Source organism: Silurus aristotelis (assembly GCF_946808225.1).
Source record: "Silurus aristotelis genome assembly, chromosome: 16".
NCBI classification, from domain to species: domain Eukaryota; kingdom Metazoa; phylum Chordata; class Actinopteri; order Siluriformes; family Siluridae; genus Silurus; species Silurus aristotelis.
In genome coordinates this window covers 8,862,088-8,889,152 of record NC_139589.1, presented here as the reverse complement: position 1 = coordinate 8,889,152, position 27,065 = coordinate 8,862,088, and the positions used below count along the sequence as shown (strand labels likewise).

General features: G+C 37.2%; 1 protein-coding gene and 1 long non-coding RNA gene across 22 annotated transcripts in view; both read right to left on the bottom strand.

Annotated features, from left to right (window-relative positions):
- ncam1a (neural cell adhesion molecule 1a) overlaps nt 1-27,065 on the bottom strand; it is a 273,152-nt gene that overhangs the window by 186,814 nt on the left and 59,273 nt on the right. The window lies entirely within an intron of this gene.
- LOC310739235 lies at nt 997-10,359 on the bottom strand. Its single transcript, XR_014537301.1, has 2 exons — nt 5,906-10,359; nt 997-5,787 (listed from the first exon to the last, which is right to left on the bottom strand). It is a non-coding gene; the product is annotated as an uncharacterized lncRNA (long non-coding RNA).

Sequence of the window (27,065 nt, the reverse complement as noted above, 5' to 3'; positions counted from 1 at the left end):
GTGGGATGTGTGTCATGTTCTAGAGTCCGTATCAACGGCAAATTCAACAGCTGGCCTTGAATACCACCATGTAACGCCGAATGCCTTCAGATTTTATCATTTTGAGAGATAAACCTATGTTTCTGAGTGATTCGATTCCATTATTTTTCAATTGCAAACATCCAATAAAAAGATCTTGTCATCTTACTGATTTATAATAGGCTAAATAATTTTTGCGCCAGTCTGTTGATTGATGCCATATTATATTATTTCATTCACATAAGAACACAGCAGTTGCTCGATTGGCTAATGTCACAAGGAGGGACGTGATTGCTTGCTCACGTACAATTTGTACATTTACATGCAACCAAATAATCCGTTGATAATCATATTGAAAAACTTCACATGAACACAACTGAAATGACTGAAGCGGTGTAGATCTTAAATAATCAGGTAAATGAGGGATAGGTTTATTTACATCTTACATTTTTTGATTCTCTGCTTATGCCCAGAATCTATGTACTCCACATATAATGCACATGGAAAACGATCATACTGACAGCAGTACTAACTACTTAAGTATCCAAAGTACTATGGTTTATTATAGCAATAATGTCCTATTATGATTTTTGCTACAAGACTCTAACTTAAACACGATATTAATTGTTCGAACACTGATTGATATTACTATTTAAAAAGAAATAACACAAATAAGGCCACGGGTGCTGTGGCAAGTGAAAGTCGGGAGTTTCTTTTATCATTTATTACTCTCAAAATGTTCTGCTTGAACTGTGATTCTAAACTGTATGTTCATGCTAAGTACTGTAGATACAACCAATCGGCAATCAAAGCAAGTTCAGAACAGCGCGCACACTCTACCCAGACTGGTGGCCTACTGTGTTTTTTTTAAATAACTCATAAATAAAACTGAGACTGATTTTGCAAAATGTAGTTGAATAAATAGAAGATATGTAGTGAAGTTAAAGTAAAAGTCTTCCCAAATGGAAATACTTCTGTAAATCTACTTATGTATGTACAGTAACTTATTACATTTAGATAATGGGGATGTGCGGAACATTTAACCAAAGTCGAAAAGTCAAATTTATAGGTTGTGTAAATACTGAATAAGTAATTTTAAGAAAGTAAAATAAACTATAATGATTTCTTGGAAATGCAGAATTATTTAGTGATCCTAGAGTCATGTTTTTTCCTTATGTCAGTGAGTCTGACTCAGCTGCATCTCTAGTAACAGTTGACTCAATTGACATGTTCTGTTTATTAAAACTGGGACCACGCCAACCTGTTGAAACCAGATTCCACCTGCTCTATCCTTCTCATTAAAATTAATAATGTCCTATTCCTCCAGCTCCCTGTTCCCCTTAAATTCTTAAAACATTTCAAATATACAAAAGTCCAATAGTGAAGGAGGAGACTGAGAAATTGAATCATAGTGTAAATAAAATCCTCCCTTAGAGAGGGTTCTGGTATTAACCTTTCCAAACAAAGCAGAGAAAATAATTATTGGGTTTCCTCTGGGGGACCGGGTTAGAGATGTATGAGAACCTGTGGAGTTGGGAAGCTAGATCACTGTGGAAATGATAATTTTCTCTCTCACACTGACACTGAGAGCAATGTGGGGGGTTCTCTGCTTGCCAAGTCAGAGAAAGAGTAAGCCGGGCCAACAACCAGCGGTGATAGCACTTCTCCCACTTTCTCTCCCCGTCCCTTCAGCCTAGTACTAATGGAGTGAAGATTTCAGGTTCAGGCTTTCATCACTTACCACTTCTCAGTGCCTTCTTATGAAATACACCCAGGGGAAGCAATGTCAGCACTTTGTTACACCATTGACCATAAAAGCCTGATAAAAGCTTGAACGCTGTTGGTTAAGACACATTAACTGGTCACACATGGGTATGCCACACTACAGCATCACATTTAAAACTATTTTTTATTTTATTTATAGATTATAACAGTCTAGAACCTGCACACCAAAGCAAGATCCTTCTGTGTTTTTTTTCCTCTTTTTTTTTTTTTTTTGTTCAATTGAAAACTTGAAAGTGTCACACCAAGGAAGGACACAGGGCTGCTAGTGAGAACAAATCTCCTTCGTTCACTTTTCCTCTTCTGTGACGAATGAGAGATGGGCCCAAGCCTTTAGAAGGCTATATAGGGAGGAAGGAAAATCAGACTGACATGTCAGCCCATCTTTCTCACTCTGGCTGAGCCTTCATGGTGCCCATCAACTGTATTGTACTTTGTGAAATATGCCCTTTCTCCATGGTTTCAGACAGCAGGGAAAAAACAGTGGGGGGACAAATCTGGCATTGGATCTGGAAATGAATGCATTGTATCATTGGATGGTCAATTATGACCCAAAAATGAACTTCCTTTCCCCTCTGAGATGCCATTATGACAAAGTCGAGCCTGTCAGTCTATTTGAAGGTTGTGTTGAAGGGTCACTTGATATCTACAAGTTTCTAATCTAGGACTTGGAAAGCAAGATTAAGCAGAAGAGCAATGGCATCTTGGACATGCATGGAATCTCGATATCACAGAGTAACATTAACTTGAGTGGCTTTACAAAGCTAATACACAGCTACCTCGTTCTGCAGTGGGTTCTAACTTTTCCCATTTGTTCCAGTTAAACTTGGCTGCCCATTAATCTTGGTTGGGTTCTAGGCTAAATCTGTCTGAGCTTTCAATCACAGCAGCCTGATGAGTGTGGAGGCACCCAGCCATGCTTGAGAAATCTACTATTGTCTGCCACACAAGTCTTTTTATATGTGACAGTATAACACGAATAGAAGCAACAGGAAAGGATATTATATAAAGAGGTGCCAAATTTGCTTAGAAGAAAATTCACAGAATTTTTGACAAAAACCTCTAGCATAAGTCGGTGGCTTCATGCTGAGAGCATCAAAGTCGAACAGCACAAATGACAAAAAGACCATTCCTCCCCGTGCTTTTACCAACTAGAGACTGCCATCTTTTGGTTTTCTGTTGGTTCTCAAAACCAAAACTCTGGTTTCTATTAGTTAAAAAAAAAAGTTTATCAAACTCACAGTTCACAGATGGCATGAAGCAAAAGAAAGCACAGCCAATGAAGCATACACACATCATTCACATACTTTGCCCTTTCCCCTTTAGTGGATTGACTTTTCTGTTGAGTTCATTTTGTTCACATTAAGTTTGACTTCTGCTTTCGCTGAGAAAGCAGAAAAGCGCTGCTCTCAAATTTCTACTGTATTGCCATGGCAAGGGCTCAAAGATGATAAAATGCTACAGCTAAACCGTAAATGTTGACCCCTCTGTTATATATTCTAGAACATGCAGTCAATTAATGTTCTTGGTTCATAACACAAGGGTAATAGAGAGCAATTCGGAGTTTATTTGTCACTTTTGCAAAGTTTTGACAGGAAAATAAATTGCATTGACTTTAAGTCTATGCAGATGCTTAGAGAAAGTGTAAATACAGTAGATACAAACAGAAAAGGACACATAGTAATTCAATCCAAGGTTGTAGTTATCAGTGGAAAGCCTATTCTGGCCAACAACCATCTGCTTTCACAGGAAGTGGCCATTTTACTGACACTGAAAATGACCAAATATATTATTCCTGGGGATGATTGTGAAGCACCTCTCCTTCATTCAGCACCAAAAAAAATACGAAACTGTGAGTTTATTTTCAGTCCAGTAACAATATCTCCTAATCTAAAAGTTGTAGGTTTCGGGCCACATGTTGGTTTTCTATCATAGCCAGAGGTTGTATGGGTTGGTGTTAATGCTGGGAGTTGGATTAAAGTGAGACCAGCAACACAGATATTAACTGAACAGAGAAAAAGCAAACTGATACCTGCTATAAAAACTCTATGTATCGTCCACCTACAGTATCCACATAACCTTACAATAACTTACTCCAAAGCATGCATTTACGAGTTTGTTCTCCCATAAAAAATTAAGACTAAAAGCACATATACATAAATAATAATAGGCAACTTACTGCAACCTTCCTGGTCCTGAAGCTTATAGATAAATAATAAACATTAGAAACAATTAAACTTTACACAGATCATTTTCAACAAAAAGTGACCTCTAAGGCTTCATAACCTGAAAAATTACACATAAAGAATTTAAGTGAACTTCAATAAATGGCAGTTAATTTAAACCTTCGAAAACACGAATGGCAATTACATCTTATGTTGTCTTGATAGCTTGTCTTTAATTATGAGATTGCGGTTTGTGTTTTAACTAAAAACACTGTGCAACCAGCAAATTGTGCTTTGTATACTGCACAGTGTGAATCCACAATTTCCATTGGTTCTATATGGTATTAACAATTTAGAAATGCAGCTAATGTTTATGCAAGTATTTGGAGGGTTTGACATATGAATGGCATAGCTAATCAGCTGAGATTGTTTGAAATATTAGGATACTTGATGTTGATGTCAAAAATATAAAAAAAGATGCAAAAGCAGCAATGTCTTCAACATATAAATCTGAAGAGGAGACTGTGTATCTGATGAAAATTTCCAATTGGCTCATCATCCATTATGCTTATCCTGTCATCACCACTGCTAATCTCTACTAGGAAGAATTTTTATTTTATTTTTATTGCCGTTTCATTATTGCAACCCCTAAAAATAAATTTAGACTGATTTCAAAAGCTTCGCAGCAGCTGCATAAGTAACAATAGGAAAATGATTCACATTTAAGGTTAATTAATCCTAAATGCGAATATACAAAACATATTCCACCATCAGAAGCCACTGCGGTCGTTCATATGAATAAGGAAATAAAACAAACACTTTAATCTTGTAATACCATCTGGAGCTGCTAGAAGTGGCTATACCACTAGTAAAGAATATTACAGACAACTGGCCACTTATTATTGTTTGGGAAAATGATCTATTCATGACACAGGAAGGGAGCCTATATACATACATACTAATATTTCCTGTCTGAACCGGTTGTGCCATCACTGAACACTCATGGTTTTCACTTCTTGTTATTTACAACAAGCAAAGCCTTGCTGATGCCATGCAGCTGGAGTTGAGGCAAATACAAAAAAATATATTTTAACAACCTCAACAAGTGGCAAGGAGGCTTTCTGTTAGAGAGCTTTTACTTGTTAGTGCTTTACTGATGTCTTTGTTCTAACCTGTGCTATTATTGCACCTAATAGATTTTTTTCCATGGCAGCATCCCAAGAGTGTTGTGATGGTACAGGTTGGTTATTCTTGTGTCTCCCAAGAATAGTCATGTGTATATGCCCTGAGGGTCAGCGTCAGGATGAGGTAATGCCTTCTCTATGCTATCTCAGACGGCTGAGCGTCTCCCCCACCCCCTCTTCTACCCAGTCAGGGTGATGCAAGTTCCTGGCTCTGCCTCCTCACTGGACACTACATCACTTACCAACAATAGGCAGTTAACATCTGCTCTGAGAGCCCTTCATGCACTAAGACTGTGGAGTGTGGTGCTCATCTCCTGGAAGGACAATGCCTGGCTATGATATGAGCTGGCCTTTTGTGTCTTTCAAGAGAGGGAAGTCTTGAGTATCCTGAGGCTTTGAAATTTGCATTCAAAACACATCCCTGGCCTTTACAGTGTTGAGTATTGTTTCTAGTATGAAGAGAAAAAATCACTAGAAGAAAGAAGGAATAAATTGTAAAACTGTACAATCCAAATATGCCTAGATTAGTTGTAAAAATGTCATCAACCGGATGACCTCATACTGACCACACATTCTTTGAACCCATTCGCAGTGGACCTCGTCATACCTGGTGGCTCATCCAGTGACAAAATTAGAATCTAATCCAATTTTTGACAGTCCCTTGGACTTCAGGGCTCTTTAGGGGTTTTTCATTTAATCTGATCTAACTCGTCATAATGTCTAATTCTATGTTTTTTTTTTTAGCTTTGGCTACACTGGATAGCAGCATTAAAATACTTAATTAATACCTAATAAAAAAAAACTAAAATACCTAACCCAAATTTTTTATACATTACTTATAAAAAATTTGGGTTAGGTATTTTAGTTTTTTTTTATACCACATGCTGTTTTATACCACATGCTAGTTTCTGGTCGGTCAGGAGAAGTTATTTTTCTGTAATAACGTCTCTCAATCAAAGCACTTGTTGTTTCTGTATGAACACTCACAAGGGCTGGTATAGTAGAGGTTACACATATGGATTTAACAAAAACTTGTCACAGTGTGTCATTGAATGAATTATATGGTGCATTGTTCTGTGAGAAGATGTGTCATCTTACTGGGAACACTTTTGGTGAGGTGTCTCCAGTGTTGGCGCTTTGTAATAGTCAGTAGCAGGCAATGAATCTATAGTCTACATTAAAAATTAGAGATATGTACTGTAAAGAGCAAACAGAGCTTGATTTCCTACAAATCTACACAGAAGTGTAATGACAAAAGGAAAGACTAAGAAACACATGAGCTGATATGATTATTGTTCTTGCTTGAAAGTTAAGGGGGCCACATAAAACACATAAAAATGAGAACTAGCTCTAAATAATAAATATATAATGTAACACACTGATACCTGGTATAGGTAAAACGGTATTGCTAAAACTAAGCATAGTTTTAATGTACACACAGCTAGTGTTACTGGTTTTGGAATGGCAAATGTGGAGGTTTTGTCATTGTTTCAGTATCCTAGCAACCCTACTATACATAAAAGCAGTTAGCGACCTATTAAAAAGTTCTATATTTAATTCAGGGCTAGATCTGAAACCCAAAGCGCAAACATAGTTAACAGTTTCAGCAAACACTGTACATATCTACTTGTTTTTCCTGAAAAAGTACTGGCAATTTAAAACAAATCACTTTAAATTTAACATTTTGAACCGATGTAATTTTTGTTGTTATTTGCCTTAATGCATTTATTCAGCAACTAACTATGCATTATTTAGTAACCACTGTAAAAGTGATGCATTTGCAAGAGTGTGGAATGTGCAAGAGTCTGGACAAACAGATGGGTCCTGGTTATTTGTGATTTAAATGCATAATTTGATGTAATACACGGTTAAACAGTTTCAAAATATCTCAATCCTAATTACGCTCATAAATTCCATGCATGCCTGCCGCATTGTTTGATCAATCTGCTTTGTCGACGGGCCTCCGCATCACATCACTGATTCATTAAAAACTGATACTGAACAGATATTGAGACTCAGTGCATGTTTTGATTTCTGTCTGCTGCTGCTGTGTATTTTCAATTACTAATTTCCTGGACCTTTTCTACTCTACTGTAATACTAATTTAGAATCAGTATTCTGTTACTTAGTAAACTATCAATACAATAAAGAGGGTAAAACTTTTGTATTAGGAAATGCTATGTGTTAGCCTGTTATGTACACAGCGTATTTAATGCTGCAGATTGTCCTGGAATTGTGCTCAATATAATACACAAAAATTTGATATAAGATTAATATTGTGATACAATATATTGTAACTATACAGTTTTCTAAAACATCAATATTTTTAAATCGATTACAAACTGAGATATAAAGCAAAAATTCTGTGTGAATCTTAAAAAAAGGAAAAGAAAAAAGAAATAACACTACATAGACGAAAGTATTGGGGGCCGGTCCTTTCCACCCATTTTTGGTTCTTCCAGGCACACAATTGTATAGGATGGGAGCATTAAATTTTTCCTTTACTTGATCCAAACCTGTTCCAGCATGACAATGCCCTGTGCACAACGTGAGCTGCAGGAAGATATGGTTTACATGAGTTTCAGTAGAAGATTTTGAGTGGCCCTGCTATAAAGCTCTGACTTCAATGTTAGAGGCGCTGACCTTAACCAAATTAAACCCTTAACCTTTGAGATGAATTGGAATGCTGACTGCACACCAGGTCTGCTTATTCTTCCTCAGTACCTGACATTACTGTTCAAAAAGCACATATGAATCTTATGGTCAGGTGTCCACAAACGTTTGTCCATCAACTTGCATCATCAATCATTTAACATTTATTGCAAATATATCAAACACAAGTACAATAGGTAGTGTAGAAATCCTGTGACATGGCTTGTGAGGGTTTAGTGACTGATAGGAACTGTAATCCAGGGCCATTATCCTGACAGAATGACCCTACTAAGCCTTGTTGTTTCAAATGGCCTTTTAGACTCATTTTGTTTCCACATTCATAAATCTAGTCTAGCTCTGTTTGTAAAGTTGATCTGTTTTCCTCTCCTTGGTTTGAAAGAGGCAGATATAGAGGACGGAGTAGCATAAATAGATGGATGATCCACTGTGGAGACCCCTAATAGGAGCAGCTGAAAGAAGAGGAAGAAGAAAAAAATCTGTTTTTCTCTACTTAATATGTTTTACACAATGAGATTTGGATTTGTCTGTTTTGGATCTTTTATATTGTAGACGTAAAGAAGTTTACCTGCATTCGCATCAATCTGTCTTCGTAATCTGTGACCAGTACACCCACAGTAAATTTGTTTTAGTTCAAATACCAGCTTATAGCTACAAACCAAACCAACTTTCATATAAAACACAAATTATTCGACACTATGTAACAAACATGTCTTGAACCTCAAAAGTTGCTGATGAGAAGATTTTCTATTCATTAAAAAAATACACTGTACATTTGAATCCAATTATAGTTATATCCAATGTTGTGTGATGCCCATAAATCAAGTTACTTCATTTTATCACTTACGTTATAGCAACTATTAACAATTGCTCCTAAAGTAGAGAGGAACCCTGGCAATGTCCTGATTGCTAAACTTCATTTTTTGCTATCTGGAAATAAGAAATCCTCTGTTTTGAGGACTTTCAATTCATGGAGCTGACAAGTTAGACTCCTTTCAACAAAGCTAAATAAGCACTTTCTCACTGAAACCTTCACCATATGTCTGTTTTGCGAAATCTTATTATTTACAAATCCCTGACTAAACAAGAAGTGCAGAAATAATATCATTTATGCTGTTATAGAAAATTCATTGACATCATCTGAATAATCAGATTCAAGCATTCAACAACACTGTGGTATACTGTGGTATCTGATGTGATTTGTATCAAATAATCCAATACATGGCATGGCTATAGAAAACAAACAAAAACAAACTGAAACGTTATCACAAGGACAGAAAATCCCATTGCCGTTCATTGTTCTTTCCTAGAGAGGCAGCGAGACAGTAATTCATGGCAGAAAAGCTAAAAAAGGGTGAGGGGAAAAAAAAAAGTAGATAGGTACAGAAGTCTCAGTATGCCCTGATGGATTCTGTATGCATTGAACCTCCTTCAGAGTGACGACCTCCAAGGGAAAGAGTAATCCGATTTTCCAACACTCCTATGTCATTAACTGACAGCACTGCGGGACAGCGAGAGGAACCAACGAACGATTTTTCAATACCAGCCCCACCTACCTGATCTGCCATACCTCCAAATTTCCCTTTAGAATATATTTTTTCAGTGGGTGTTATTATTATTATTATTTTGTTTTAAATTCCAAAAAGACTCCTGATACGATCACACGGGCTCGAAAGGCTGCCGTTCTATCGAAAAGCTTTACAGCTTCTGGCGCTACACAAATTGCACCATGTCCTGTGTGCTTCATGCTTGTTATTATGATGTTATGGAATAATGGGAGTATAAAGAACTGGGGGGTCTTACCTAAGTAGGATCCAGTTGATGCCAGGCAGATAGAAGACACAGCATTGGCACAGGAAAAAGAAGCAACAGGAAAAAAAAAAACGAGTATTAGAAAGAGCACACAATGGATTAATGAAATAGTCACAGGAAATGTAATACATTTTTCAAAAAAAAGATGCCTATTGTTAAGTCAGCTTGTACTTTATGAGCCCCCTGACATGTACAACATAATACAAGTACTTTTTTTTTTTTTTTTTTTTTTTTAAAGAAAATACACTCCAATGTGACAGTGAATACCTTCGAAAAAAGGTAGCGGTCACAGATACCCAGAGTAGCAATCCAAGGATTAGGGCACGTGTTTCTACAATGGGCAACCAAGTGTGAAATTAATAGAGCTAGAGGGGAGTGAGTTAAGCCACGGGCCTGTAGTCTCACCTCGATACTTGCCGCCGAGTTTCTTTTTGTCTTTGCAATCGCCTGCAATCGCTCTGCACCACTACACTCCAGCACGCTGAGCACGATTAGGAGCGCTAAACAAAAAAAACCCAGTCACCCTGATCTTTAAATACAAACTGGCAATCTCCTGAAGTGAAACGTTGCTATCAATCACCATAGATCTTCATACAGCTCATAAGTGCTGTTCTGAAAGGGAAGTAAACTCTACCTTGGTATACAGTATTTTATGTGTCTTTGTTGTATATTTTCATCGGTACATTTGGATATAGTGTACTGTTTAAAAAAAAGAAAAAAGAAAGAAAGGGTAATTGGAGCATAGTCATATTTTGAAAGCCTTTCACACTGGCAGTTCAGTCTGAAACAGAGCATGGCTCTGAAAATTGGTAACATGAAAGAGTGCAGTGATTCTTGTAAATGTAATGGCAGCTCAAAATCGTGTCCGCACTCACGTGTGTAGTAATTTGTTGCAATCGGTATTTTCCTTTAAAAAACAGCCGACAATTTTACTCTATGATGCAACGTTTCCCATTAGCCGCTGTATCATCACGTCACATTACATAATCAGAATGATCTTTATTGTCAAGCAGAAAAAAACTGAAAAAAATACAAAAATAAAATGATCATATAATAAATCAAGAATACTATAGGCATTACTATACAGTTTGTGTATGTAAAGTGAGGCAGTGCAAATAATAATGTAAGTGAGGCAGCGTAATTATCTTTTTTTCCGCACCTTCTGGGTTGATTGGCACTTACATTGAAACCCCAGGGCACCTCACTCAGTGTCTGACGTTTGTATTCTGTAGTTGTTGTCACCCACTATATTTCAGGTTATGGTTCTTTTTATCCTGGTCTATTAAATGCGCTGTTTATATTCCTTACATCAGCTACCATGTTTGCAATATACATAAAACAATCTGCACTTGCATCCACCTCTGCTCGCATCACATGACGGTCACATTCTCCTCTACAGCTGAGGAATTGCACCATGCAAAGAATACAAACATACAAGTGTCAATCACTCTGCATCTTATAGCCCTAATATTAAAAAACTAAAAAGAATCGAATACAAGTCTCACTGAGTTCTCCGTGCACGTTTGTGATGATGTAACATGAGCGCAAATGCTCCGGGGCTTCGACAGAATCAAGTGAGTCTAAAACCAGACTTTGCTGTGGATTCGGACTGCAGCAAAACACTCTAGAGTAAATCTTTATAGGTAAACTGCATCCACTATTACCTACTACAGGTACACAAGGTGTACATATGAGGTGAGAAGAAATCTTATCATTATAATAGTAAGAAGTATTGAATAACAGATTGTGTTTCCTGCACATATGACAATAAACTCATTATGAAAAGGACACAAAGAAGTGATGGCCCGTTCTATCTCTATTGTTTATATTGTGTATGTTATATATAACCATGATCCATGTACAGTTGTTCATTGGTTATTTTATCAGAGAAAAGACTACTAACTAGAATCATTTCCCGTAAACAAGTAAGACGCTAAGAAACCCTACAGTGTAGGATAAATATAGGCCAAAATAAAAAACATTGTAGGAATTGACAACCTTACAATCAGAATTTGTGCCATACTCTATAAGATTATTTCCACTGTTCTGGTAAGAAGTTCCACTAGATTTTGGAGTGTGCTTGTGGAGATTTGTGCTTCGCCACAGGGGTGTTAGTACAGTCAGGTAGTGATGTAGGGTTAGGAGGCCTGGGGTGCAGTCAGCGTTTCAATTCATCCCAAAGGTGTTTAATAGGGTTGAGGTTAGAGCTTTATAGCAGGACGATCAAGATCTTTCACTCCAACCCATATAAACCACATCTTCATGGAGCTCACGTTGTGCACAGGGGTATTGTCAAGCTGAAACAGGTTTGAATTCTATCACATTTGAAAACAACCTATAGAATTGTGTAGAAACTTTGTGCTAATGGTTTGGGAAAGAAACAAAAATGGCTATAAAAGTGGTGGATTAAACCCAAAAAGAAGAAAATCTGCCAAAAGGTAAAGTCCTATGTGCTGGAAGAAGCGTTTTCAGCACATATTAGAGGGTGGGGATACAAAAATTACAGCCCTGGTAATGCATTTCCTATAACTCTTTCCTATATAATGCATTTCCTATTTCTCCCCTCGTGTGCGCAGCATGTGTCAAAGGAAAGCATGTTATTATGGACAGGCATCATCAGAGAATTGTTTCTGTTCCACATGAATGTTTTGACCTTGTCCTAAACCACTTGGAGATAATATTGGCTTTTGTTGTGTATATATAAAAATATCCGTATGCATTCTACTCAAAGTGATAGCAAGGCAAGAGGGGGGTGTTGTCCAGATCATTTTCATCCGCAGCGCTCGCAGTGGTGCGCAGTGCATCATTAAATGCAGCGCTTTTTTCAGGGATTGATGAAATACCGCAATGTCATTGCGCCTGATCGGAAATTCAGATTCAGGCTTTCTGCTTAGGTGAGGGCGTATTCACTGAGAGGAAGATTTCCAGATTAATAAGAACTGAGTGCTTTCTCAGCTGTTTCATCTGCCATTTCTCATTACCTGTTGCTCGTCTCCCTCCTTTGGCGCTAAGATAAGCTGCATATTCATGTCTCTTTTCATGTGTTGCGACACAGACACCCGCTGTGATCTCGCTCCAGGTTCGGCGAGTAAAAACTCTCCTTTGCATTCTGCGTGTCTCTGACTGCCTGCTTTATTAACTCTGGCGTGTGGATTTATAATGCTACTATTCCTTTTCTCTGCTCGGAATTAATTAGAAACATTGCTCTCCATTAGCCTGCGTGGGACGAACAAAGAGCTATAAAGCTGTCTGCAAGGACAACAATGCAATTCAACAGGCCCACAAATATATTATTTTGCAGTTGGACCATGGAATATTTTGAATAAAACATTTGAGGTAAATACGATAGACATTGATTGACATTAATGATATGTGGCCTGGGTTGACATATAGCCAATTCAATTTGGGAAATTGGTTATATAATATGTAAAAGCACATGAATACAAATCGACTGAGACTTTTTTTTTGCATGTCTGAAAGATTTTTTGCAACCTGTCCAACCAAAACCATTTCAATTATCACCTTTCCTAGGATTAAACTTAACTTATATCTAATCAAGCATTTCAGTCTTTCCTATCAAATCATTTATTTCATCGTTTATTACATGAAACACACAAAAACAAAACAACAAAGTCTCTTCTTGCATCTAAATGTGCAAACCTTACAGGTGTGCTTAAATCTTGCACGCTTTTCTTTGCATCCAATTGTGCAAACCATATTTGAATTCAGAAATGCTGATCCACAAAGAAACTGGAATACTTGGAAATCAATATTGTATAAAACTTTGCTACAAACAGTGACACAACTATATATATGTAAAGACAAAAAAATTAAGAACTAACACAAAACAGGAGAACACAATCATGCAGCAAAACAGTTTCAGAACTGGAAACTGTGATAGGTAGACAAAAACAATCTCATTTTGGTGGCTGTTGAATATATTACAATTCAAACAATACTATTCAAGCACTAATTAGTAATTATAAAATCAAAGGCACAAAAAATATTTATGATCAGCTCTAAAGTTACTTTAAACCTATTAAACAATGGATTTCATAAACGCTTCAGAGTATATGGGCAAATCTCAAATAATATTGTACTCTATATATATCTATATATATCTATATATATCTATATATATATCTATATCTATATATCTATATCTATATATATATATATATATATATATATATATATATATATATATATATATATATATACTGTATGTTCTAATCTTTTGCTGTATATAGACTGCATTTGACTCGCCTTTTAGTTAATTACAATCCTGTGCTTACACCCGCCTCCAGCTCTGCTGCCTAACAATATTTCAGATGTGATTTGGGTCTTTGACTAAGTTATGTACTATATAATTGTATACCAGGGTAAACCTGAATACTCGATTCTGATTGGCTAGAAGATGTGGGGTCAGATCGATGAATGCACAATGAATGCAGTTTAATCACCATTCTAATTAAATGTGCTGGTGTAATAAACACCTTTAACTATAGGTACATGGGATACATACAGAGTGGGACAGCAATTGTAAATGTTTCCTAATTACTGTATGTTGTTCAACTTAAGTGGGGAATCTGACAAATCGGATAAATTGGATGAACTAGAGGATAACATTCAAATAAGGAATATAACAAAAAATGGCACAAGGAATTAACACCAACAACTCCATTATTAAAAAAGATGCGACACAGACACAAATAATTTACATACATTTTTTCCGCCTCTTTTGTCTCTCTGTCTAAAAACTTTTTTTTTTAAAATGTATTCAAATTAATACTCTCAATATACAATCATACAATCTCAGTGTATGATTTAAAGCAGAAAGAATTCTAGATCTAATTACCCGTATCATTAAAAATGTTAAACTAATGTTTATCGTTCTCTCATTTTTCCACTGCAAACCATTAATGACAACTTTAACTTTTCCATGCTGGCCAATATCCACAAGCATACACTTAATGTCTGGTGGTTATTCACCTCCGCGTCATGCATTGTCATGTAACGCACACCTAGCCATAGACAATCCCTTACATACATACAACTGTATGCTCATTAATATTAAAATGTATCTGAAAACTAAATCTGTCCAGAACTAAAAATTACAATCACATTTGCTCCAATGTAATTTGCAACATGGATGAATAAAACTTGAACTAGAGAATGGAATCTGATTTGCCCTGCTGTCTGCACATGGCCTGAGCCCTTATAGAAAATAGCTCCTCTGTATTTTGTAGTTATGTGTGCAATCATCCAATTAAAAGCATCTAATGCAGCAGCAGGCTATAAAGAGCTCTATAATAAGCTGAGAACACAATGTGTTCTGCTGGTGTTTATTTAGGTGCGGTCGGATTCCAGACTGGAAGCCAGAGAGTTCAGTTAATTTAGATATATTATTTCTAATTCAGTGAGCTAGATATAAGATTGAGATAATTACAGATTCACCTCATTAGAAACTTCAAGGTTGCTGAGGTTACTGTGAGGTAGTTGGAGCAAATAGAAATTCCTGTGGTACAAAACTCCTAGAATAAGTTGTTTTTTCTTCGGCCAAAGTTTGCATTAAGTATGGCTGGATTAAAGGTCATCTAAAAGCTACACAGAATGATTAAAACCCCTTTTTTTTGTGTGTGTTTTTTTCCCTCTGCTGCTGCTCCTGCTGCTGTGCAAGTTTGCTGTTTACATTCAAACAGTGTAATTTATTATCTTTACAAGGGGTGAAAAGGATCGTGTTTAAAATGGAATGCTGTTTTCTGGAGGGGGGGTCTTGGGGGTTGTTCAGTACACTGATAACATCACTCGAAAGGGAGATTAGACATTTTTATGTCAAGGAGTTTTTTATTAATGATTATTTATCATTATTAAGGAGGAAAACAAAAATATTGTGATTAACAGCAGGATGCGAATGAATATGAAGGAGGTTTTATTCACCCTTCCTAACCCCCATGTGCTGTTTGAGTATAGCAGGCTAATAATGGTTCAGCCTTTTTTTTTTTTAGATCTAGAACAAGGATTACATGACTCCTATACAAGAATTTGGGTCATAAAACAAAGACAAAGGTTAATCATCACTGAAATACTTTAGAATATAAAGACATGAGAAAGCATGCGTTTTGCTCAAATTGCTCAAAAAAGTTTATATCCTTCTGATGATATTTATTCATTTACTCATCTTCAGTATGTCAGTCATTTTCATTACCACAAAAGAATAAATGCAGAGAATAAATGCACAGTTTAGTACCACAGCAAGCACTTATGTCTCTTAGCAGCAAATAATAACCAGATGAAAACTCATGGAGTGTTTCTAAAGAAGAAACCCCAATGTCTCAATCATTTCTTCATGCCAACTCGTTAAATATGGTATCCCTTTCACAAAGGTGTTTCTGTCACAAATGTTAAATAATAAGTTACTCTGTGGGAAAACCTGAGGCAAAATTTCTGGAACATTCTTCCGGCCAATAGGAATACTAATGAACTCTTTCTTTAATTCTGCTAGAGATGTGAAAAAAATGTGAATCTCATGGCAGGCCATTAGGGGTCTTGCAAAAAAAGGAAACAGCAGTGCACCTTACTGATAAAAAGGTCACCACATATCCAATTACTACTGACATTTTCTACTGAATTCTCTAAGATGGGTGGCAGGGGTTCTCTGGGACCAGTTTATTGCTTAACCTGAGCATGCTTAAAGAGGTCTCGCTATGTGTCAAATGTTTCTGTCCATCACCATACTGTCCTCACACCAACCGTTTTTACAGATAATGCAATCTTTTTACTGAACTCTTGCAACTGCCACCCATAGCAGGTGCTTGTTTACTGCTTAGGAATGACAGATGAGATACAGCACAGACAGGACTGGTATTTCTGGAGAATGAAAAAAAAACTACAAAGGTTAGCATATTAATCAGTCTAGGTCTGTGGATATATATTTATATAGTTGAGCCAGTGTCAGGGCAAACAGATAGATGCTGACGGTCTTGTCCAGTATATAATTTAGCAATTGCACATACGAGATGTGTGCCATGAGCTTGGCTGGACTGCAGCCCAGGCCTGAGAGACGTGATTTATTTAAATCATTTGTTTCATCGTACCACCTGATGTATTGGTCCACGGCCTTCAGGACAGCAATTTTTCAAACACCTGAAAATATCAATGGGAGCCTGAAGTGCAAGTAGTGATGATCGTCATTCTTTTACCCAAGGTGTATTAACAAACATGTGATAAGCCACAAGTACAGCACAAGTAAAAAAAAAGTATGCAGACTTCTTTTTTTCTGTTGCTGTGAATATGCAGTGGTCTCACAGGCCCTTAACCCATAAAGCACACGTGAAATTAACAATGGCCAGACTGCTCGGTTTGAGTTAAGCTTTTTCCACTGTGTGAAGAGGAACTTCACCCCACTACACAACAGCCTGTCGACGCTCAAGAGCTCAAAATGCTGTCAGCACTTGAACGAGCCCTAAATTACATGCTGTACGGAATTATTCTGCAATCACATTTTGCTGCTGTGTGTGATGAAATGAGCTAGGTTTATATATCAAATAGTCCAAAGAAGCATGTCAAGAACAAATCCTAAAGAATATCGCTGACTTAGTGTAAGGCATTTGCCAGTTACCCTTAACCATTCTGATTGGGCAAAAGATTTCTGAGCAGCTCAGAATTTGAACATATTGTTGTGAATGGATTAATTAAGCAAATGGCAATTTAGTGGTGTTTTCTCTCAGGACATTTTTTCAGCATTTTTATGTAGTAAGGGGTCTCAAATGTAAGCACTTTTTAAAAGTCAGAGCTTTTTTGTTTTCTGACATAGAAACAGAGATTCAGTACAGAGGACTGGACTCACCACTATTTCTAAGTCACATTAAGATTAAGAAAGAGAATTAAAAAATGCAAAAGTAGGTGGGGGCTTTATAAGTAATGAAGAAAAGAAAAAGATGGCTGCCTGTTTAAAGTTGTTATAATGTGCAAAATAGTGATGACAGGAATAAGCTTACAGTGGTTATAAACTATTAGATGAAACTATAAAAAGTATAATGTATAGTGATTTGAAAAGAAATAAAGAGGGACATAAAATATAACAATTTGTAAATTGCTGTGGGGGAACAGGAATTAATAGTAAATGTAGCATATTGCCTATAACGGCAAGACCTATTGTGTTTTATTCCTTACATATCCTATGTAGAACCTTGCATATAGCAACTTAGGAGGGATAAAAACACCTAATAAACTAAAGGAACAGGATGCTAAGCAACTCTATGCTCGCCATATGTGCTCAACGATGTGATATAAATGTGCCTAGCTCCCTCTAAGAATTCATGAGGCTTTTCATTCTGCCAGCACAGCGGTCCATATACCACATCTAAGCTTGTCCTGCTTCAAAAGCTTTTTTTTCAGGCACAAAATGGCAGCGATCAGTCCTCACAGTTTTGAAATCTGAGACAATTCTGCCGACAAATTGGCCATTCAAGAAACATACGGCATCGGCACCTCCAGAGAAGAATGTAAAGTCTTTCTCTGCTTGCATCTTGACAAAGTAAAGAAACATTAATAACTGAAAATGGCTGATGACAACAGAATGTAAATGTTGCCTTGATCTGTCTCAGCAGTTATGTTTTTGTATTTATTTATCACTTTCATTTTCTAAGTGTGAGCACTGTTGGTAAACAGGCGGCACCATGGGCAAACTCTCTGGGCTGACCCTCAAATGACCTTCTTTTTTTCTTTTTTAGCACTTCAGAAAACGCGTGCTTCTGTTTTCCAGCGAAAAGAAAATAGCTAGCGTTGAGAGAAAGGGATGTTTCTATGCAACACTTTCTCACTAACACACTCTGCTGATAAATAGATGAGCAAAAGGTTAAGCATGACATGGCTAATCCTCCTGGGAACTGTCTCACCTCGGTGGCGCCTCCATTTTGTAAGAAAAAAAAAAAAAAAATGAATGTCTTTAAGGAGGATAAACCTTGGAGGCAGCGGGACATTTCACATGGGCTAATGTAGCCTTCCCGGAGACGTGAAACAATAAACAAGAGAACGCAAAAACGCATTCACATATTAATAACACTGCAGGAGAACGCATGTTTATTTTTCGGTGTGAATTATGGTGATTATCTCAATACATCACCTCCGAACAGAAAGTGTAAGAAAGATTTTTGTCAAAATTGCACTTAAAATATGATGATGATGAGAAATATGCCTCTTATTCTGTATATATATATATATATATATATATATATATATATATATATATATATATATATATATATATATATATATTCATATATTTTAGGTGACTTTATAGCTATTGGGACAGTAGTAGGGAACTATCAATGATCTATTGTTTTAGATATAAACCATTTTACAATGACGCCTTTAAATAAGTACAGATTTATTTTATCTTTCGGGAAATTTCTATTTAATTCCTGAACCACCTACAGATCCGATATTAATCACACTTACTATTTTTTTTATCATATTCCTTTTATCATGATCAAGTCTTATTAACATAGATAATAATAGGTCATGCATTTCTCCCGAATATCAAAGCCGCAATCCTTCACAAACCCACTTTGAGAACCATGGGTCTTGATAACCTTTGCCTCCCAAACTTTCTCAGTCTGAAGTGTCTGTCTCTGGATTCATGTGTCTGGGCTTTATGAGACAAGTCTAAGGGCCTCCCACACTCCTCCAGGCCTCCAAACAAAAGTCACATGGCTACAGTGCTGGAGAAATGATTAGTCAAGTCCCATTTGAAGTCCCCCAAAGACAGCTAGAGCGAACACATATTTTTATTTCCCCGTATCGTCTGCTAAAGTCTTCAAAAGACCACAAAGTGTCCTGACGCGTTTATTCCGCTCTGGATTTTCTGCAATATAAACCGACTGCCTGGGTGACACTAAAACCCGGGTGACTGTGGAAAGCTGTGAAAGTTCAGAGAAGGTGGAAATAAAAAAATAAAAAAAAAACTTCACCCACATTATATGTTTAAAGCCAAAGATCATACCGGATCAGTTTTAGTCTGCAGCTGGTATTTTTTTTAGAACAATTCACCCAGCAGTCATGTAGGCTGTACTCCAAAATAAAGCAGTCAAGAAAAAAAAAGTCTGAAATCCTTGCAACATAACTCTCACTGCTGAAGCATCCGAAACGATTTGTTCGTATTGTATATGGTGCAGAATCACCCATAAGAAGACTTTTATTCTCTTACAATAGACTTTTAACACACTGCTATACAATATGAACATTTCTCCAATAAAAGAAGCTTGACAGGATTCGTGTTAGATTACTCATGGCTTGTCAGAGACATGACAGGTGTTAAATAAGTATTAGTATAAATATTGCCATGGGGTCCTTCGTGTACTTTCAAATAAGGTTGTCATAGTGATTAGTAGTTATTTGGTATGAGTTATGAATAATATTTCCATAACCCTGAAACATTACAGTTGGAGATTTTTGGACTATTTAAACAACAGAAGGCATTAAACCATGAAAAGCTGCAATATGAATAATAAATGAACTTTCTCGTTGACAACAAACTAAAATAATCTGTAAGCCACAGCACTGTTGAGTTCTCACTTCCGATTGATCGATGGTGATTCAGGTAGTGATTCATTTTCTACAACAGCAGCTCTGAAAATAGTGCTGGCATCAAGCCGAAGCATTGGATTATGCTAATGAGCTTATCTAAATATATTATCCTTGCTATAGTAACAACTAACACAGAGGCTTCCATAACACTTTAAATTGTGTATGTAGAACAATATAGTTATAATGCTAGGGGTTTTTAAAAAAAATTTAATAAAAAATGTCTCTGTGTTGATTTGGTAATATGGTATATGGCAGAGCTGCCCAATCTAGTGCCCACAGGCCAAAGTTGGCCCGTTATGATCTTTGGTTTGGCTTGCCATGCCATTTATGAGAAGAAAAAAAGCAAATATAGTATAACAAATCTGTCACTGAATATATATTTTTTATTGATATAAATTAGATTTAATAGTTCATTGTTAATTATTAAGTGCTGCTTTGTTGTTGGAGCACTGAAACAAATCTAACAAGCAACTATGTTTTATCTACACACACACACACACACACACACACACACACACATACACACACACACACACACACACATCTCTTCATGTCTGGGTTAGGGTCTCCATGTTACCAAGGAGACTTTAACTCGCAGTTGTTAGTGACAACAGAAAGCATTTATTTGCATGACAATATCCTTGAACTAGATTTGCCTTAAGAGCAATATCTTTCTCTCCTCCCTGCTTTTTGTTATTCGCTTGTTTTGCTTTGGCAACTGAAGGCCATTTTAACAGCTACCATCGATTGAAAAAAGACAGTAGAGCTGTGAAATATGTATTAGAATTGTTATTCTCAAAGGCATGAATTTGAGGAAATTAAATACTGGTGAGTACTGGGCAGTGCAGGTGAACTCACTCACTTTCTGGAAATGGCTGGAATAAAGAGGGGGAAAGATAGAGTAAGTGAGAGAGAGAGTGTGAGAAAGAGAAAGAGAGAGAGAGAGAGAGAGAGAGAGAGAGAGAGAGAGAGAGAGAGAGAGAGAGAGAGAGAGAGAGAAGAGAGAGAGAGAGAGAGAGAGAGAGAGAGAGAGAGAGAGAGAGAGAGAAAGAGAGAGAGAAAGGGACAGCACCACACTTAACTCCTCTCTCTCAGCGTCATTGGCTATTAAAAGGGTCCATCAGGGCTCGTAAATTAAGACAATGCTTTTTATCTCTTTAGTGGGAGAAATGTAGAAGCACAAAGTGGCACAGTGTGAACAAAGAAAAAAACACAATTTCAGTCCACCAGTAAACCAGTAAATAAAATATTTTTGGAGAAAGAAAAACCTTGAAGACATCCATGAGATGGATAAACTAAAGACACTTTTATATTTCTAAAAGTAAATTTTTTTCTCCTTGTGATTTCAACAAATTAATTACATTCCACATTCTCTCCATACCTCTAAGAAAACCTGTACAGGTCAATGCTAGTCTAAGTTCCTCAGTCTTTAATATTTTTATGATTTGACTATACAGTTGAACATATTGGGTTTCATCAACCCTTAAAAATGTACCAGACAAATGACCAATAATCAAATTTTACTTTAGCCTGATGGACTTATGTGCAACATTAGAGAAATAAGTCTCTTTCTCTGCAAATTGTTCAAGCTGAATAGCTAAAGTGATATGTCTCACAGCTGGGGGCCTTTTGCAATCAATTTCCACAAATGCATGGTGCTTAGAATTACAGGAAAAATAAGCTATAATAGACCAGCAAAAATAAGCAGTCCAGCCTAAGCTTAACAATAGGGCTGCCGCTATTGATTTTTTTAGTAAATGAATAGGAAGTTATTTTTCTTCATTAAAGAGCAATTTTAAATATACAATACAAGAGAAAATAAGTCAGGTCAAAAAAATTTCTTTTTTATTGATGAAATTGCAATCCGTAAAAAAACTAAACCCTTTAGTGCATTTTATTATCATATTACATCAAAATGCAAATATAAATATATAAATTAATATCACAAATAAAAATATACAAATCTATTTAAAATTACTTAAAAAAAAAAAAGGTAAACGGACTGTGTGGTGTTTTCTTTATGTTTTCTTTTGAAATGATCCTAAATATTTGTCCTGAATCTTTGTGCCCTTCGCTGTTCTCTATCCCTTTCTACAGATTTCATTGTGCAACATCTTCTGTGTTTACCTGTTCAGAGATCTAATTTTTGAACGTGGCAAAACAAAACTGAAAACGTGCGTACACCACTTTCCACAAAAAGGTTGTGATTTATAAAAAAAAAACCTAAATTGACAGGAGAACGTGTGCATGTGTAAGTAAAATCTAAGCCCTGCATACTCACAACGCGAAAACACAGAAGGCGAGAAGGGAATTTGACAAAACAGTGCGCACAACCTATGAGTGGAAAGTGGTGTACACACATTTCCAGTCCTGTTTTTTTATGCATATGGCACATTTAGAGCTGAACCATAGAGTAATGGAAAAGAATGGCCTGGTTTTCTGAATCATGATCGTGTAGAATGTGTGTGTGTGTGTGTGTGTGTGTGTGTGTGTGTGTGTGTGTGTGTGTGTGTGTGTGTGTGTGTGTGTGTGTGTGTGTGTGTAAAACGATATTCCCTAACAGCACTGGCCTCTTTCAGTGTCCTACCACACTGCAAAATTTCTTCAGGAATAGTTTGAGGAACATGAAAAAAAAAGTGATGACTTCAAATTCCCCCACTCTGAGTCAGATAGACAAACAAATCCAACCCATCAAGGCAAGACCCTCCAACTTACAGGACCTTAAAGAATCTGCTGCTAATGTCATTGTGCCAGATACCACAGCGAGATCGAGGAGTCTATGACTCAACTAGTCAAAACTGTTATACAGAAAATGAGGGACCTAAACAATATTAGGCAGGTGGTTTAAATATTATGGTTGATTGGTGTATTTTACAGACATGATTTATGCCATATATATATATATATATATATATATATATATATATATATATATATATATATATATATATATATATAAAGCTAAGAATAATACAGTTAAGTGATTATATCCTTACGAACATTTCAGGTACCTATCAACATTTGCAGATCCATAGACATGAGAAGGATTTTCTTTTTATTATTATTATAGTTGTTTAAATTGCTAACAAGATATTCATAAGAAATAAATGGTACATATTGTGTTGCTACAAAAACCAAAGATGCCTTGGGTAGAAATGGAAAGTCACAAGGTAGCTAGCAATTACTTTGTTTCTGTACTCTGGTATTTAAGTATCTTTACTTCACATTTGACATTTACCTCCTACACTTAAAAAAACATTATCTTTACTTTCCACTCAATACATTTCCAACATCATGACATTTCTCTATAATCATGAATTTGTAAAGTGATAAGGTTACATTCTAGCAGCAGAAGGTTTCAAGGAGCTTGTCTAAATTGCTAAGCAAATCCAAACTTTACCAGAGTGAGACTTCTTTTTGTAATCAATCAGTTACTATAATTATCTATATACTAATATCGAATAATTTTTAACTAAAAGATGTATACTCTCTATTAACATTTAACTAATTGAGTTAGAATTTGAATTGTCATGCTAGTTAACACTTGAGAGATTAACTAAAATAAATCTCTCAATGTTAGTTGTTGCACTGTGTATATAATGAATAGAGTTTTCCCTTCAGGAACTTGAGCTGCGTCAACAATGCTGTGGGAATGCTGTGGGAAGTCGCTGCGTGACCACGATCTGAATCAGGTGTGTAATCCGTCCAATGGAAAAGCGCGACGTTACAGGCGGGGTGACGTCATGACCAGGAAGCTATAAAAACACATGCCGTGGAGACAGCACTAGCTTCTGTTTGTTTAGGAAATGCCCTGTGTGTGTCTGTATTTTTCCTCTGGGCAGGTAAGGAGGTAAAACAAAAAAAGGAAAAAAGAAGCAAGCAATCTTTCAGGCTGTGTGTTCCTTCTTCTCGCCGCTTTATCACAGAGGGGTTAGACACAGCCTATGCGTAGCTTGTTTGGGGCGGTGCTCTCAAGGGGAACACTCTCATTAGCGTTTCTAGCGGTTCTGGCCCCACTACCGAGGCAAAGTGTCGGTTGAGGTCATGGTGTTCCCAAATGGACCTGGCAGAGGGAATAGAGACGGGCATGTCCCTTTCTCCTTCCTCACCTGCCAGATCCAGCACCTTCTCCCAGGGCTAGGAAGCCCTTTCTTTAGCGGTTTCTTCCCCATGCCGAGAGGGCATGGTGCTCCACCTCTCTTCCTCTGAGAAGGGTATTGAGGCAACCGACATTTTGGACGAACCCTTGAACATGCCTCCGCAGCCAGTCCACTATGAGAAGCTTTTGGAGGTAGTTACTCATGCTGTTTCCAAGCTAAACATCGTTCGGCCAGCCAAAGAGCAGAAGCAGCTTTCCCAAAATAAATTAGATGAATGCTTTCTGCGACCTAGGTCACTGCCTCCATGCCGGGGGCTGCTGTTCTTTCTGGATCTGCACACTGAGGTTTCCAGGTCATGAAATAACCTCTAGTTGGCCTGCCTCTTCAGCCCCAATGTCTTTTTCTACTGTAATGTAGTGGGACTGAAAGAGTGCGGTTATTGGACAATTCGGGTGCTGCATCATCCCTTAAGGCCCCGGTACTGCCCTATGAGCCCCTTCTAACCTCCTTGGTTCTAGTGGGCAAAGTATACACATCAGCAGGTCAAGCTGGCGGATGCCTACACACCATGGCAATCTTACAGGCCTATCAGGCTAACTTGTTTAAAGAGCTGGACGAGAAAAACGGCATAAAAAACGATGACATCCTAGAGTTGTGTCGGGCCGCAGATCCGTCTCTTTCTGGCCACTAAAAAGACAGCTAGGAGAGACATTGGCCATTCAATGGCAGCCCTGGTGGCTGCCAAGAGACACCTATAGCTAACTTTGTCACCTGACAGAAAATCCATGACCACTCAGGTCCTCTGAAGGGTCCCGCTGGTGGACTGGACATCCACAGGACTGCCCCGTAGAGGAAGTCGGACCAGTTTGTATAAGAGTGGTCTTCCTGCAGACAAGCAGACCCTCAGTAGGTGGCTTGTGGATGCTGTCTCCTCCTCTTATGAGTCTTATGAGCGCCTTTCAGGGCCAGAGCTCACTCGACCCGGAGTGTGGCGGCCTCTAAGGCCCTGTCCTCTGGGGTCTTTCTCCAGGACGTTTGCAAAGCAGCAGGCTGGTCCACCCCGCTGACCTTCATCAGGTCTTGACCTTAGTGCTACTCCTGGTCCCGAGCTGGTCCTGAAGGGGAATGTCTCAGGGTTGTACTTAAACCAATGCCTATGAGTTGCAGACTCAAGTAGCAAAGGGCTCTGGGTTACGTATGTAACCGTGCCCATTGCCCATTAGTCCCTGATTCCACGAGTGACTAATGGGCATTGGTTCAAGTACAGGTTAATTTTTCTTAAACACACAGCTTGGGATTAATTTAAAAATGGTATTAACATAAAAAAAATTTAATATATTAAGAAAAAAACAGTGAAGTTTCATAATCTGTAATTGCATGTTTTTCTTTTGCACTTGTTTTCTGAGGCAGCCATTGAGCCTTGATAAAACTGTGTTTGTGTTTGATCCAGTTCTGAAATACATTATATTGCAAAAAAGGTCCATGGTTTGAGAAAGCGATTTTGGGTTTGTTTTGGGTTTGAGCTTAAAATTGAACTGTAATAGATGGAGCTGGTCAGCTTGAGTCGAATGGTTGCCTCAGGAATAAATAAATAAATAAATAACCTTGAACCTTGACATAAATTGAGCGAAGAATTTAAAGTTATCCTTAAACTCAAGTAAAAGATTTAGGTCGTCATGCCGCCTCTGGTCTTTTGTTAATGTGACATCTATTGTCAGTGAATGAACAAAAACAGGAATGTTAATTGCACCATTCTTTAGGAAAAGAACAATGGCAATATGAGAACTCTGCTGTAGGTCCAGAACATTCTTCCATTACTCCATTTCCATTTTTTTAGCCTGACTGAGAAAACAACAAAATATTGGAAATTGCAGAATCTATAGTAATCAAATTGCTGTTACTCTTTAACAGCCATTAAAATATAAGGTAGCTTGACTTCCATGCTGTATGAGGTTACCAGGCTGCACAGATGTTGCAGAGCTAATTTATAGCACTGATCATATTAAAAAGGGTAATCCTTACATAAGAGTCCAGTACGCTTCCTCGATAATTAGATTGGCCATGTTCCTCTGGCCAGAGACAATGGAAAATGCTAAAACAGGTTCAATCGATAATGAGCTCATGAGACATGTTATTTCATTATTCACACACTAAAACCTACAAATCTGATTTGACCGTATGGTTCTGTTTGTAAAAGATCCGTCTACAGTAAGCCCTCAGTAATTAGCCCCCCCTAATGCAGGACCGGCATGGCGTGGTTTATGGATCTACAAGTTTTCCATTACTAAGCTGATAGAACTTTTTTACAAGTTGCAGATAACTTGATATTAATTACAGTGGCAGTCCAAAAAGGAAATATAGCAAATATAGACTGCAAAAGATGACAAAAAAGTTACTATTTTCTTTGTATTTGTTTGATACTAATGATTCATGGACAATACAACCAGAGTTGTAAACAAACAAGGCAAAAAGGAGAAATTTTTCTGGGGGCTATAAGTGATTCAACAGCAAGGTGTTTTCTCGTTTGTGATGCAATAACCAGCCTTCCTTCTGCCATTTCATACTTTTCTGTGTTTTGGTCACGTTGGATACACTGTATACTGAAAGATACTATCTTAAACTCAGAAGTTCATTAGTGCAAACACACGCAAAGGTGCCAACACTTTTTACATAGCTGATATATTCCACAGTCCTAGCTAAAAAATTAGCTCCTAGTTTATTTTTATTTTTTTTCCCTTTTCATT